General features: G+C 38.9%; 1 non-coding gene across 1 annotated transcript; it reads left to right on the forward strand.

The window, feature by feature from the left end:
- Positions 1-8,888: 8,888 nt before the first annotated feature.
- Positions 8,889-9,021, forward strand: LOC131275852 (U11 spliceosomal RNA). The gene has a single exon (XR_009183325.1). It is a non-coding gene; the product is annotated as a U11 spliceosomal RNA (small nuclear RNA).
- The last annotated feature ends 4,538 nt before the right edge of the window (positions 9,022-13,559 follow it).

Consider the following 13,559-nt stretch of genomic DNA (forward strand, 5'->3'; position numbering starts at 1 on the left):
TCAGGATTGATGGGGCCACACGACAGAAAGATCCTGGTTCAGAGCAGGGAACCCCTACCTCCCCCACTTCCCCCACCAATCACATGAAACCATGCCATGTGTGAGAAATAAACAGAGATCAACATATTACTAACAATCCCATGGGAAGGTAAGTAGGGGGGAAGATGACATTGATGTTGATGTTAACATTCTGAAATTCAGTTTTCCAATGCTAACTGGCAGTTTTCTGGCTGCTGGGCTTTTCATTTTGTGGTTCTCAGGGTGGTTTCCTATGGTTCTGCAGAATAAAAGCACTTGACCACCCCCCTCCCCCCAACATCTTTACACTGTTCTGCTATATTAAAGTTCAGCCTATGAAGGGGCATAATCAGGCAGTGTGGTTCAAGGAAAGGCTGTTTAATTGTTCATAAAACTGACCTGGAGTAGCATCTGTCTACAGCCACAGTCATGTAAGAAGACAGCTAATGAGCTCACTGGTCTGGGAGACTTAGAGCAGCAAGCCATGGGAAACTAAATAGCATGTATCATTTCCCTATCAAAATTAATATTTCTTTCAATGCAGAAAAGATGAAATCCAAAAAGTTCACATTTATTTTTAAAATTGGTTTGAGAACCAGAAAAATATTCCAATGTGGTAGTCAAATTTGGAAATTAAATGAGTTGGGAGAATATCATTACTAAGCATATGTTTGTTTGTTTTATCACTGATGGAAGGTTATTAATAGATTACTATACACTACTGCCCGTAGTTTGCTTTGCTATATTTTTGCCCAAATATCACCTGATATTAACATCTTGTTACAATTATGTACATTTGTTATGTTTCAGAGAAAAACATTCTTATATACGCACTATTAACCATACTCATTTTTCACAAGAGGGTTCACTATACTACACGTTCCCATGCTTCATTTTTTAGCTTTTCTTCAAGTGATATACACAACTGTAGAATTTTCCTTTCAACCACTATTATACCCATTTATTTGTACTGCTAATTACAAACACTATGTGCTTTCATCATTTCTGTTCATTTACAAACATTTTTACCAATTCAGCACAGATGAAACCTCAGCTTTTCAGTCTCTAATCTAATTCTATTTTCTGGTGATTTATATTCTAGCTATTAACTCCCTGACTTTGCTCATTATATTCAGTTCATAATAGCAAAATCATACAATATTTGTTCTTTTGTGTCTGGCTTGCTTCACTCAACATTATGTCCTCCAGTTTCATCCATGTTGTCATAAACTTCATGACTTCATTTCTTCTTATAGCTGAATAATATTCTATCTATTAGCTATCAGTTTGTCTGTTGATAGACACCTGGGTTGTTTCCATCTTTTGGCATTTCTGAATGATGCCACTATGAACATTGGTATGCAAATATGTCTGTTTCCCTGCTGTCAGATCTTCTAGGTATATGCCTAGTAGTAGTATTGCCAGATCACATGGCAGGTCTATATCTAACTTCCTTAGGAAATGCCAAGCAGAGGTCAAGAGGGGTTGTACCATGCTACATTCCCACAAACAATGAATAAAGGTTCCTATCTCTCCACATCCTCTCCAGTACTTGTAGTTTTCTGTTTTTTTCAATAGTGGCCATTCTAGTGTATGTGAAATGATATCTCATTGCAGCTTTGATTTGCATTTCCCTAATTGCTAATGATGTTGAACATTTTTTTCATTTGTGTGGTTTTTTTTATTGTTTTTGTTTTTTTGCCTTTTGTATTTCTTCTTTAGAAAAATGTCTATTTAAGTCTTTTGCACATTTTTAAATTGGGTCATTTTTCTTTTTATTATTGAGTTGTAGGATCTCTTTATATAGTGTGGATATTAGACCGTTGTTGGGTGTGTGCTTTCCAAATATTTTCTCCCATTGAGTAGGCTGCTTTTTTACTTACTTCATGAAGTCCTTTGAGGTGCAAAAGTGTTTAATTTTGAGGAAGTACCATTTATCTATCTTTTCATTTGTTGCTTGTGCTTCGGATGTAAGGTTTAAGAAACCAAGGCTACCACACATCTTGAAGATGTTTTCCTACATTTTCTTCTAGTTTTATGGCCCTGGCTTTTATGTTTAAGTCTTTGGTCCATTTTGAGTTGATTATTGTATAGGATAGGGATCCTCTTTCATTCATTTGGTTATGGATATCCAGTTCTCCCAGCACCATTTGTTGAAGAGACTGTTCTGTCCCAGTAAAGTGGATTTGGCAGACTTATTAAGCATATGCTTCTTGTTATGAATTTAGACATTGCCATTTCTTTCCTTTTCTTTTCCTGACTTGTTTAGCAAGACATTTTTCCATGATTCTATTTTAATGGGCTTCTAATGATGTTCTAAGTAGCCACTTATGCATTATTAGAGAGCAATGGATTTCTAAGCATAATTAAGTTGTTGATTCTAGAAATTAAAAACAGTATCATATCTTTAACATATGTAATTCTTTTTTAACCTCAACCCGTTTATCAGTATTGTCTGATTTCTAGCATTTTACATAGGCATATGACCAAAGAAAGTACTGAAACTAGCATGTCTAGGTTTCCAACACTTAAACTTTACTAACACATTTAAAATTGGCTTTGTTTTTGGGCTATCTGAATATCTTATAGGTATCTTAATTTTAATTTTAAAAATAATTTAATTTTCTTTTTGAGTAGATAATATAATGCATACACTATCCAAACAAGAAAAAAGAAGATCCAGTGATGAACCATGTCCCTTTTTCTTCCCTACTTTCCAGAGAAAGCTTCTCTGGAAGCTACCATTCTTTCTAATTTCTTCATTTGTCCTTTCAAAAATATTCTGTATATATGTGTGTGTGCATGTGTAAAAATATTTATATGCATATATGTATTTGCCATTAAAATATGATATTGTACTATAAATACTTGATGGAACCTTGCCTTTTCCACTTAATGATATTTATAAGGGCTTTCCATGTCACCAAAGAGATTCCTTCCTTTTCTGTACAGTATTCTATTTTATGGATGCACCATGCTGTTTTTAACCAGACCTTACTAATGGACAATTGTAGTTGTTTCACATATTTTGCTATTACAATGTTTCAATAAATACCTTTGTTCAAAGGTATTTTGCACTTGTGAAAGTACATGTCAAGGAGCAGAACACATGACAATTTTAATCTGATACATATCATAAAGGACTATGATTACATAATAATGTCTTTGCAATGAACACTGCTGGACTCCTCCATGAGGGAGGAATTCCCCTAAAGCAGGGGTTCTTAAGGGGTCCATGAACTTGAATTGAAATTCAAAATAACATTATTCTTGTGGGGACATGTTGGTGTGGGTGTGCTATATTTATTAAATAATACACAATATAGGGGAGCAGATGTGGCTCAAGCAGTTGGGTGCCCACCTCCCACATAGGAGGTCCCAGGTTTGGTTCCCAATGACTCCTAAAGAAGACAAACAAACAGCGAGCAGACAACAGGCAGACATGGAGCAAAAACAATGAGCAAGACAATGAGCAGACAATAAGCTAAAACAAAATAAGCAGGGAATGGTTGGGCACCTGCCTCCCACATGGGTGGAGGGGAGCCCCAGATTCAGTTCTGGTGCCTCCTAAAGAAGAAACAAATAGACAACGAGCCAAAAAACAACAAGCATACGATGAGTGCAAACTACAAGCAAAAACAATGAGCAAACAGATGAGGTAGCCATCTTGGGGGGGAGTAGTAATAAAAATTTTTTAAAAATAAACAATATAGGAGGGGAGTAGATATAGGTCAAGTGGCTGAGTGCCTGCTTCCCATGTACAAGGTCCTGGGTTCAATCTCTGGTACCTCCTAAAATAATAATAATAATACACAGTATAATGTGTCCTTAGTTAAGGGGTCCATGGTTTTCACCTGACTGGCAAAGGGATACATAGAACAAAAAGGGCTAAGAAGCCCTGACTTAAAGAATTCCAGTGATGCAGGGACCTCGCAACTTGGTTGGCTTCTTTGAGCCTTGCTCAAGGGCTAAATAGGTACAACAGCTTAGACATAAAGGCATTGAACAGAAACAAATTTATAAGATGCAGAGAGTATTTAGGGTGTGAGGTGGGTGAGGTAAGAGAGGAGTGAGAGGTATTGGAAAGGGAGGGATAATGATATTTAGAATTAATGCCAATCTGGCTGAAGATCCCAGCGAGCTCAGAGGTTAGGGAAGGGGGTTTGTTTTAGTTGCCCTGGCTGCTCAAGCAAATACCAAGCAAAGGGTTGCCTTATACAATGGGAATTTATTGGCTCACAGTTTTGAGACTGAGAAATCCAAATAAAGTCCTCATCAAAGGTGCTGCTTACTTCTAGAAGACTGGCATTCTGGGGCTGGCTGCTGGTGAACCTTGGTCCCGGACTCCTCTGGCACATGACGATGCCTGTGGCAGTCTCTCCTGACCTCTCCTTCTCTTCCTGGTTCCAGCTTCTGGCTGCTCCCTGTGTGGCTTTCTCTTGTGTATCTGAATTTCATTCTGCTTGTAAAGCATTCCTGTAATAGGATTAAGACCATCCTGATTCAGTTAGGCCACACCTTAACTGCAGTCACCTCGTCAACCTTACAATGGGCTCATACCCACAGGACTGAGTTAAGTTTAAGAACATGGTTTTCTGGGGTATATACAGCTTCATACTACCACAAGAGGTTCCTTGGAAAAGATCGCTGGGAAGCGGTAGGCAAGACAGATTGAGATTGAATACATGGAAACTGGAAGTAGAAGACCCAGGTTTGAATTCTGACTCCACCACTTAGTAAAGCTGTGTGGTCCTGGGATAAATTAGGGTAAGAATGCTTACTTTACAAAGTTGTTGTGAGGGATAAAGAGACATAGCATGTGAAAATGCCTGGTAAACAGCATGAATTTAGGCTTCAGCATATTTAGGCACTAAGGAACTCTAGCTACTGAGAGTTCAGCAGACCATCAATCCACGAGAGCAGGGACTGTGACTGGCTTGCTGCATCCTCCATGTCTAGAATTCTGAATGATACTGAATAGGTGCTTGATGAATATCCATTGAATGACTAGAGTTCAGTTCATCTCTATACAACTGGAGAAGGAATTGGAAATGCAAAGAGAGAGGCTAGTTAAATACCAGGCTACGGTTTTGGGAGTTAAATATTTATAATAACACCAGGGAGCCAAGAGTGCCTACAACCGCAAGAAGGAGAAAAGCATCTATCATCCATGTGGATCTAAGCCCCCTCTTGATATAGATGTGGAGTGAACATAACCGTCCCAGGGTCCACAGGCTGGAGAAATAGAGTATGGATTAGAGTGGATTTACTGATATTCTACTATAGAACTATTGTGATTAGTAATGAAAGAAATTGTAGCATTGACGTGGAGAAAGGGACCACGGTAGCTGCTGAGGGTAGGGAGAGGGAAGAAGAGATATGATGTGAGGGCACTTTCAGGACTTGGAATTGTCTTGGGTGGTACTGCAGGGACAAATGCTGGACATTGTATGTCCTGCCATGGCCCACTGGGTGAACTGGGGGAGAGTGTAAACTACAATGTAAACCACTATCCATGTGGTACAGCAGTGCTCCAAAATATATTCACCAAATGCAATGAATGTGCCATGATGATGAAAGAGGTTGTTGATGTGGGAGGAGTGGGGTGAGGGGAGTGGGGGCTATATGCGGACCTTATATTTTTTTAATGTAACATTTAAAAAAAAATAAAGAAGGACAAAAAAAGAACAAATGAAATTGGGACACATGATAACATGGATGATCCTTGAAGACATTATGCTGAGTGAAATAAGCCAGTCAAAAAGAACAAATATTGCATGGTCTTACTCATATGAACTAAATATGAAAAATAAACTCATGGATTTAAAATCTAAAATATAGGTTATTAGCAGATAGGAAGAAGGCTGAGAAGGGATACAGATGCTTAATATATCTAAAAGTTATAATTGACTGTTAGAGTGTGTAAATCAGTAGAGTTGATTGTAACACATTATAATGAGCAGAAAGAATGCACTTGGTTTATAAATGCGATTGTGGCTGAAAAAGGTAGTCTAAGGATATAATCTCTCAATTGAAAGAAAGCTTGAGAATAATCTAGGGACTGAATAACAGTGGACCAAGAGGTGGATGAGAATTGTGATTAATAGTTCAAAAACAAGAATGAACTTCTATGAACTAGAAGAAATGTAAATCACTATTGTAAAGTGGTAAGGCTGTTGAGATGCAGAGGAAAGATACAGTTAATGTAACCTATGGTCTACAGTTAACAGCAATACTGCAATATTCTTGGATCAATGCCAAAGATGGACTGTGCTAATAATAGAGGGTATGGAAAACATATACCAAATGCATGCTTTAGACAATACTTAATGGTAATAGTCTGCTGATTTTATCTCATAATCTGTAACAAGTGTTCCACAACAATGCAGTATGTTGGTGGAGGAGTGTTGCATGGGAATTTTTCTGATGCACGAGATTGTTTTCTAAGTTCACAACTTCTCTAATAAAATATATATATTTAAAAATATATATATATATTTATAATAACAGTTCTAATCATTATGATAAGGAAAACCTTAACAATGTAGGAATTTAATGAAAATGTGTTGATTGAATAAATGACTAAATGAATGAACATTTCACAGTGCATTCAGAAATTATTTCATGAAGTAGATAGACTCCCCAGACCCTAGAGGAGGGAGACACATGAGTGTTTTTATTTGAAATATTTGTGTTTTTGTGACTTAAAGAATGGTCGACAAAGTTTTCCTGAAGTTTTTTAACTGTTTTTTTAAAACTGTCATGTGTTATATTTGGAATGGATTAAGACATTCTAGTTCCCTGTTGCTGTTGGCTTGCCTTAGTGTTCATGTGGTTTATGTCTCCATATCGAAATGTATGGATAAGAGGGAAATTCCTCAAGCTTCCTCATTGATTTGATTTTTTAAATGAGGGAATTGGGTTAAATGATGTGCCCTAACATTGTAGAATTTTGTGAATGATAACACAAGGGGAAGAGCAGAGGTTAAAAAAAAAAAAAAAAAAAAGCCAGGATTGCTGTGGGACAGAAGCCACATTACACTTGGGAGGCTACAATAAACACCTCACATTTATAGGGTGTTTACTAAGAGCCAGGCCTCGTATACCTAGTTTCACTTAATCCTTAAAATCCCAGTAAAAGCCTTGCTGGAAATTCCCTCTGGTATCCAGCAGTTGGAAAGGAGGAGGCCTTTCTAAGCAGCAACGTTGCCAACAATAACAGGCTTTGTACAAGTAATGGCTGCCCCAAGTCAAAGAACTGTCTTCTACTGAGTTGAAAGGGCCATTAATCAGGGGGTGGTCTGTCCAGCCCCAAAGACATGCAGAGATAATGTCATCTTTGACTCTGAAAGACAGGGTTCTGTATGACAAGGAAGTCTGTGTGGTTGTGGATTCACGGAGCAGGACTTCTGTGCTTGGCTTTGTCCCCCTCTCTAGAAACTGTTCTTGCTTCCTTGCTTTGTGACACCCCTTCACCCATCTTTTTCTATTGTGAGCTGGCTTCAGCCAATTTGTCTGCATATAGTTATTAGGTTATTTTATATTAATGTTGAGTGAACATCAGTAGTCAGAAGTAGGAGAGGCATATAGACCTCTAAGCCCAGGACTGTGCTACTGGTAATAAAGGCAAGACTCAGACAAATTCCGCTACCACACAAACATTGACTGTCCAGCAGGAATAAAAGCCTCCAGCTAGGGACTTCAGGCCCTTGCCCTTTCAGATGCTCCAATCACTCCCTCTTTGAAGGGCTCCCTTGGGACAAATGCCGTGCCATTCTAGAGGCAGGTTCAGTCAACCTCATAGTTGCCGTCAGGTAACCAGAACCCTCCAAACCCTCAGTGGTCTTAGGACCAGTTTGGAACACAACCTCAAGAACCATTCTAAAGCAGAAGAGATTTCATTTCTTAAATACTGTTCACTCAAGAACAGGAAGAATTTCTATGCTATCCTAGCCCAGGAATTGACAAACTATGGCACACAGGCCAAATCTAGCCCATGCCTTTTTTTGTACGTAGAGCTTTCTTGGAACACAGCTCAGCTCTGCTAACTCATTTACATATTGCCCATGGGCTGGTTTTAACCGGCTGTAATGACAGAGGTGAGTGATGATGGTAGAGACCTTATGGCCCACAAAGCCAAAAATACTTAATATCTGGCCTTTTATAGAAAAAAAATTGCTGACCCCTGCGTGAGCCAGTCCACCTATAGTAAGCACAAAGATTTTCAGCAAGGAAAACACACTTCCAATGTCCATTCTGCTAGCAAGAAAAACCTCTGGTGTAGCTCAGAGATAAACTAGCTGAAGTGCTCACAACAGCTGCCTCTGGACTGTGGCCTTTTGATTAAATACTGAATAACACCTCTGGGTTGAGCATCTCCTACGAGGGCAATAACAGCCCCAGAGTATTTATTAAAATTAACACACATTTATAAAACATTGCCAGTTTTGAAATTTTAAAAGTAAATTACAGGCATCCTAGCACTTCCTTTCATTGCTTCTCCAAACCCATTTTCCTCAAGCATTATGATTAAACCTTCAGATATTCTCATGTCAATAACAATATAAGACCCAGAGTTTGAAAAGTAGGTCATTCAGTTTAATCGCAATGCAGTAGATAAGGTAGAGCAGGTTTATTATTCTCCCCATTTTACAGGATAAAAAAGGTAAGGTCTGAAAGTATACATAATTTTCTCCCAGTTGCAAAGTGATAGAGGGAGGCAGATCTGAAGCTTTTCATTTTCCAAATTTTACAATCTCTTGTCTACATCATGGTAACTCCCAGTAACAACAACTTACTGATCAATTTTTGTCAATTTTCAGGAGCATACCTAGCAGAGTTTAGCTTTGATCAAAATGTAGTCCTTCTTAAAAAAGGGCTTCTGTCGTGAGTGGCACACGTAGGGCGCCTCGCTTGCTCTTCGTGCGGAATCGACATCAAGAGATTTCGGAAGCATAATTTTTGTTGCCTGGGCAGCTGGTGATCGTTGGTCCCGGTGCCCTCAGGAAAAAAATAAAATAAAATGAAAAATGTAGTCCTTCTTGAGGAAAAAGAAAAATTTCATTCTTAGAGCCATCTTGGCAAGCTGTCTTGGCATTTTTGCAAACTCCCTTTATCTCCTTTCTTAATATTTTTAATTTTTGAGGTTGTGTAGCCACCATTGAGTTGTGGGATGGGTTACTGGGAAGGGGTGGGAGTTTGGGGGTTGGTGGAGTGAAGAGACTTACCAGAAGAATAAAAGAAACTGTAGTAAAAAAAAAGTGGGTCTCTTTCATCAACTACACAAAATTATGCATTTCTATGGAGTCAAAGAAGTCTTTGAAGGACCATCCTGACTTAAAAGTCTATAACTGTAACACAGTATTACAAGGTTCCAGAGCTAGTCATGGAATCATACATGGTAGAAGAGGAAGGGGCTCATTTTTATTTCAACAAGTTCTCCCAACCTCACCCCACAATGTTGGGCTGTTTCCTTTGCTGTGTCTGACCACATGGGCAGTCCATTTACTAATTGCTGGAGGCTGTTAGAACTGGTATGGTGTGTCCTCAGCTTTTTCTAAGTCATTTTCTCCCAGGGATTCTTCCCTATACCAGGGCATTCATCTTGACTGGTGTTAAGCCCATAATTGGGGATGGGGCATTTTGCTCATTCTACCAGGGTGTTCTGCTTTGGAGACAGGGGAGCCCTTCCTCCAAGCCAGTCCCTTCCCATACCAGGGGCTCCAGTGGGTCTCTGCATTATCATAAATTCTGGGGAAGAAGGAAAGGAGGTAGATATTATATTCAGGAATATGTGAGTATAAGCCCGGGAAGGGAGTTAGAGATTATCATTCCAGACCCTTTCAGTGACTTGGAGCTCAAAGTATAACCATGTGAAATCTAATGAATCCCTTATTGGGGAAGACTTTTTCATTCTAACCAGCTTTAAAGTGACAACTCAACAGCTTCAAAGCAACAACTCAAAAATGAGTTCAAGAGTGATTCTCCTGGCAGATGTTATAAGAGCAGTGATGTTAGAAGTCCTAGTGTGTGTGTTGAAAAGACCTACGTCTTTTAAAGGTAGCATCTCACTTCTGAATATCTAGAGCCTTTCTATATGATTCTTCTAGTTGATATTTTATGTTTGGAAATAGTAGTGTCAACCTTAGGAGCAAGAAGAGCCTTGTAAAGATTTGAGTTCAAGATTAAATATATATATCTTCCAATCTTGTCAGAAAAGGGGAAAGAATCAGTGAAACCTTGAATACTGATTTGGGGGAAGAGGACTCATTCCTCTTCTAATACTTTACTTTTTCTCTCAATATTTACACTACCCTGCAGGAGTGTAGTGAGTCATTCAGGAATGTTGTGGTGGTTTGGAACTGTATGTATCCCAGAAAATCACGTTCTGAAAGCTAATCCATTCCTGCAGCTGTGAAGCTGTTGTTAGTTGGATTTTTTTTTTAATTTTATTCATTCTGTAAAAATATTACATTAAAAAAATATGAGGTCCCATTCAACCCCACCACCCCCACCCCACCACTCCCCCCCCCCAGCAACACTCACTCCCATCATCATGACACATCCATTGCATTTGGTAAGTACATATCTGGGCATCTCTGCACCTCATGGTCAATGGTCCACATCATAGCCCATACTCTCCCACGTTCCATCCAGTGGGCCCTGGGAGGATTTACAATGTCCAGTGACTGCCCCTGCAGCACCATCCAGGGCAACTCCAAGTCCCAAAAACGCCTCCATATCTCATTTCTTCCTGCCATTCCCCATACCCATCAGCCACCATGGCCACTTTTCTCACTCCAATGCCACCTTTTCTATGTGGACCTTGGATTGGTTGTGTCCATTGTACCTCCATGTCAAGAGGAGGCTCAGATTCTACATGGATACTGGACGCAATCCTCCTGCTTTCAGTTGTAGGCACTCTAGGCTCCATGGTGTGGTGGTTGTCCTTCTTCAACTCCATCTTAGCTGAGTGGGGTGAGTCCAATAAATCAGAGTGTAGGAGCTGATGTCTGTTGAGGCTCAGGGCCTGGCTATCATATTGTCAGTCCAGAGATTCAAATCCCCTAAATATATCGTAAACCCCAGCACCGTTAGTTGGATTTTTGATCAGGCTATTTGAGTTAAGGTGGGACCCACCTCATTCAGGATGGGTCTTAATCCTCTTACTGTCCTTTATAAATAGAATGAACAGAGAGAGAGAGAGCCACAGAAGCAAGAAGTGAAAGCAATGAAACCCAGAAGAGAAGGGAGAGACCAGCAGATGCGCCATATACCTTGCCATGTGGCAGAGAACCCAAGGACAGCCTCCCTGGCAGCTGGTCTTTGGGGAAAAAAAAAAACATCACCTTGTTGATGCCTTGATTTGGACATTCTCCTGGTCTGAAACTGTAAGCTAGTAAATTCCCATTGTTAAAAGACAACCCTTTCACAGTAACTGCTTTGAGCAGCCTAGCAAACTAAAACAGATGGGGTAGGTTATCCTGGGGTAGTACACAACTTCTAAATGTCAGAGGCTTAAAAAAACAAAGATCTAGTTTTCATCCACTTTGAGAGTTGACCTCACTCTAGGATCCAGGATTGCACAACTGCTACTTTCTGGATCATAGCTTATCACCATGGCAGAGAGAAAAAAAAGTTTTGAAAGGCTTGCGCCAGCAATTATATACTCCGGAGACACTTGCTCACAACTCATGGGCCAGTGCTGGTCATATATCCCCCACTCACTTGCAAGAGACCAGGAACTGTAATCCTACCAAACATCTGGAAGACAGAGAGCTGGAAGTATTCGGAAAATGGTACTAATGACTTCCTCACATCAAGTTCGAAAGGACAAAATTTGATGTGGCTTATGTTCAAAATCATGTAAACCTGTGCTTCTAATAATGTTGATAAATTGACTTTTTAAAAGTGAACACTCTCAATAGCAAGAAGCTTTACCCATTGATTCTCTGTACTTAGAGACTGAATAGTTGAATCTCTTGGGAAGTTTAAAAACACTGATGCTTGGGTCCCAATGCAGAGATTTGAATTTAACTATTATGAGGTGTGACTTGGGCATTAGGATTTAAAAAGCTCCTCTATATAATACCCCTAAGGTGAACCCACAGTAGAAAACCACTAGTTTCTTCCAAGGGCCAGGGTTTAGGGTGATTTTCAATTCCAGCACTATCTACTTATCTATACAGTCTTAAAGGAGAATCAGATAACTCTTTGGATCTCAGTTTTATTACCTGTACAGTTAGGGACTGTGTACAGTGACTTCTACACATCCTTTTTATAAAAGTCTCTCATAGCCCACATACTTCTTTTTAGAAAGGGTTTCAGAGCTCAAGTTAAAGCACAAGGGCAGCCAAATTACTTTACTAGTTATTCTGGCTAAGCTCTCATTTTCTTGAAAATTCAAGAAAGAAATAAGGAAAATAATTGAGAGGAGTTTTTGCCAGGTAAGTAATTGTGTGTTCTGGCCTCCCCCCTACCTCACCTCCCCAAAACAAACAAACAAACAAGCAAACAAACAAATAATCTCTAAAACCAGGAAGCTTGGCTAGACTTGGGGATAAAGTCACATTATAAAAAAGAAAGTTAACTTAATCTCATGGTGGGCTGAGGATAAACTTGCTGACTAAAATTAAAAAAAAAAAAATGATATGATCTAAGGCTATTCAGATAAAAATAAATTTTAAAAGGCCGCTTCCCTCAATTCTTCTTGTTGAAAATGAAAAAGTTAAAGGTTTCACAATTTCTTCTCCATGTAATCCTATCTCAGTACTGTCAGGGTCTTAATAGTGTATTGATTGGTTCACATTCCGCACTATCTCCAAAGAAGCATTTTTACTCTGTTGGGCCAAACATGAAAAACTACTTTTAAAGACCTGTTTAAAAGCTTTTTGATTTTTCAAAAGCTTCTTGGGGGTTTATTGGGCTTCTCCAGCATTTGGAATTAACTCTACAATACTATTTCTTTATTTCTGAGACAGTGAATTCATCTGACGCCAGAAAGTTATCAATGACGTACAGGAAGGAGAAGATAAGGGGACCCAAGAGATAAATTAATGTGGTAATTAGTTACACAGACACCTGTATTTTCAGGCTCTTTCTAAGGGAGAGTATTTTTGCTACAACTGCATTGGAAACTTAGGATAATTAGCACTAGCCATTTTAAATATGCAAAGTTGATTTGGGTATTAGTGGATGGGGAGGAAGGAGAGAAGATGGTTTGTGAAGATTAGAATTTTAAATGCATAAAATAGCAGTACACTGTTTTTCAATTATCAAAATGCCTGGCAAGCTGAAAGAAGATAAAAGTCTCACTGTATTTATTCAATGTCTGTATCCCTCATCTTCAATCACTAGAAAAAAAGCATCAGAATAATTTTTATTGAATTCTTAAAAATATATTTGATGGCCATACACCAAAAGGTTATCTCTTTGGGTAATGATATTATGGGTGGGTCTTTTATTCTTCCTTTGGAAGTCTGTGTTTCTCCAGTTTTCTCCATTAAGCATATATTACTTTTGAACTGGCTTCACTCTTCACT

This window comes from Dasypus novemcinctus, chromosome 2 (assembly GCF_030445035.2).
Source record: "Dasypus novemcinctus isolate mDasNov1 chromosome 2, mDasNov1.1.hap2, whole genome shotgun sequence".
Taxonomy (NCBI): domain Eukaryota; kingdom Metazoa; phylum Chordata; class Mammalia; order Cingulata; family Dasypodidae; genus Dasypus; species Dasypus novemcinctus.